This window comes from Schistocerca gregaria, chromosome 1 (assembly GCF_023897955.1).
Source record: "Schistocerca gregaria isolate iqSchGreg1 chromosome 1, iqSchGreg1.2, whole genome shotgun sequence".
Lineage (NCBI taxonomy): Eukaryota > Metazoa > Arthropoda > Insecta > Orthoptera > Acrididae > Schistocerca > Schistocerca gregaria.
This window is the reverse complement of record NC_064920.1, coordinates 754930776-754933695: the sequence shown is the minus strand read 5'-3', so window position 1 is coordinate 754933695 and position 2920 is coordinate 754930776. Positions and strand designations below refer to the sequence as shown.

General features: G+C 45.0%; 1 non-coding gene across 1 annotated transcript; it reads right to left on the bottom strand.

Annotated features, from left to right (window-relative positions):
* Positions 1-575: 575 nt before the first annotated feature.
* Positions 576-650, bottom strand: Trnas-cga (transfer RNA serine (anticodon CGA)). Its single transcript has one exon. It is a non-coding gene; the product is annotated as a tRNA-Ser (tRNA).
* Positions 651-2920: the final 2270 nt, after the last annotated feature.

Below are 2920 nucleotides of genomic sequence, written 5' to 3'. Positions count from 1 at the left end.
ATTCACCTTGTCGAGAGGACCCCGCCCTGTTTGAATCCCACCAGTTCTGATGCAATTCAGGTCTGTCGTCACGAACATATCGTCTGTCGTCATGTCGGTAGATTCCATAGTTTCTTTCTTGTCGGTCATGTGGTGGAGAATTTCTCCCTGAATCGTAACTGCGCGTTGGGCCGTTGCGTCTACAGTTATTCTGTCTCCCTTGATAATCCAGAATGAGATTTTCACTCTGCAGCGGAGTGTGCGCTGATATGAAACTTCCTGGCAGATTAAAACTGTGTGCCCGACCGAGACTCGAACTCGGGACCTTTGCCTTTCGCGGGCAAGTGCTCTACCAACTGAGCTACCGAAGCACGACTCACGCCCGGTACTCACAGCTTTACTTCTGCCAGTATCCGTCTCCTACCTTCCAAACTTTACAGAAGCTCTTCTGCGAAACATGCAGAACTAGCACTCCTGAAAGAAAGGATACTGTGGAGACATGGCTTAGCCACAGCCTGGGGGATGTTTCCAGAATGAGATTTTCACTCTGCAGCGGAGTGTGCGCTGATATGAAACTTACTGGCAGATTAAAACTGTGTGCCCGACCGAGACTCGAACTCGGGACCTTTGCCTTTCGTGGGCAAGTGCTCTACCAACTGAGCTACCGAGGCACGACTCACGCCCGGTACTCACAGCTTTACTTCTGCCAGTATCCGTCTCCTACCTTCCAAACTTTACAGAAGCTCTTCTGCGAAACATGCAGAACTAGCATATCTGAAAGAAAGGATACTGTGGAGACATGGCTTAGCCACAGCCTGGGGGATGTTTCCAGAATGAGATTTTCACTCTGCAGGGGAGTGTGCGCAGATATGAAACTTCCTGGCAGATTAAAACTGTGTGCCCGACCGAGACTCGAACTCGAGACCTTTGCCTTTCGCGGGCAAGTGCTCTACCAACTGAGCTACCGAAGCACGACTCACGCCCGGTACTCACAGCTTTAATTCTGCCAGTATCCGTCTCCTACCTTCCAAACTTTACAGAAGCTCTTCTGCGAAACATGCAGAACTAGCACTCCTGAAAGAAAGGACACTGTGGAGACATGGCTTAGCCACAGCCTGGGGGATGTTTCCAGAATGAGATTTTCACTCTGCAGCGGAGTGTGCACTGATATGAAACTTCCTGGCAGATTAAAACTGTGTGCCCGACCGAGACTCGAACTCGGGACCTTTGCCTTTCGCGGGCAAGTGCTCTACCAACTGAGCTACCGAAGCACGACTCACGCCCGGTACTCACAGCTTTACTACTGCCAGTATCCGTCTCCTACCTTCCAAACTTTACAGAAGCTCTTCTGCGAAACATGCAGAACTAGCACTCCTGAAAGAAAGGATACTGTGGAGACATGGCTTAGCCACAGCCTGGGGGATGTTTCCAGAATGAGATTTTCACTCTGCAGCGGAGTGTGCGCTGATATGAAACTTCCTGGCAGATTAAAACTGTGTGCCCGAGCCTTGATATTAATTGTTTTGGTTCCCATATTGTCTGTTTCTCTGATTGTCTCTGTGATAGTCACTACCGCGGAGAGATGATATTTCCCTGTAATTATTTCTACTCTGCCAACAGTTGTCATACGGGTGGTGTCTGTTTTGGTCACGATTTGTATTGTGAGAATAGCCTTGTCATGTCCAGTTATTATTTCTTTCATCGCGGAATTGCGACGGATGTGACCTGTAATTGTTGTGTTCCTGTTTTCGCGTTCCACGATTGTCAGTGTCAATTTCCAATTCTTGTAACAGTCCCTGAAAAGCTTCAATGTCCTCTTTGCAACGTCCTGCCAAAATAATATGTCGTAAATGTTCAGGCAATTTGATTAAGCAAATGCGGATGAGTTCTGAGGGGCTGTATGGGTTTGAATGATACTGAAGCTTATGTAACATGTCTTCAAAATATTTCACAAGACTGGAAAATTCAGATTGTTCGAAATGTTTCATCATAATGGTGCTATGTTTTACTCGGTCTTGTGTACCTTGAGACCAATATGCTGAGAGGAAGGCATGATAAAATTCTCCTTCACTGTGACAATCGTGAATGACCGATCGCATTCCTACAGCTGCTTCATTCTCCAAGTAGCCACACATAAATTTGAAGAGCAAAAATAAGAGAACACATTAACATAGCACTGAAAATAATATCTAGTTAATTGCAAGCGCAGCTGCGAAATACTTAGTCCAAAACTTTATGCATGCCACAACTGTTTTACTGTACAACAATGAAAGACTGCAACTACAAAGGAAATTCTCTCTATGAATACGCGCTAGCAATAAACAAAAGCTACACTAATTAAACAAACTACAAGAAAAAAATCAGAAGATTCCAGTGAGGTATCCTCAGCTAAGGGTCGACATATAAAACGTCCCCTTCGAAAAATTATACAAGACTGTGCTTAAACTGACACACAATATTTTTAGCGCAACGCAATCTGACTTTCAAAAATCCCTACAAAAGAATGGCTCTGACTAACATTAACCTATACCTTCCACAAATCACTTACTCACCAAAAATCTTCGTTACTCGAGATACTGCAATACAGCGAGCGCCACTACTGCCAGCTAAATAAAAGATTCAAACTACAGAAGGCACTAACTACTGATAGGTATAGTTAGCAAATGAAAGATTTTAAAAGAGAACAAACAATGTATTTACCTTAGTGGTCATAATATATATATAGCAGTTCATGACATCCATTCTTACAAATTTCAAAACTCCGCCATCTCTCTCCCCACACTCACCACTGCTGGCGGCTCACCTTCAACTGCGCAACGCTACGCGCTGTTAACATCCAGCTGCCCAACACTACAATGGCGAGTATTACAACAATGCCAACCAGCCACTGACTGCACACAGCACAGCCAGTGATTTTCATACAGAGCGCTACATGGCGTTA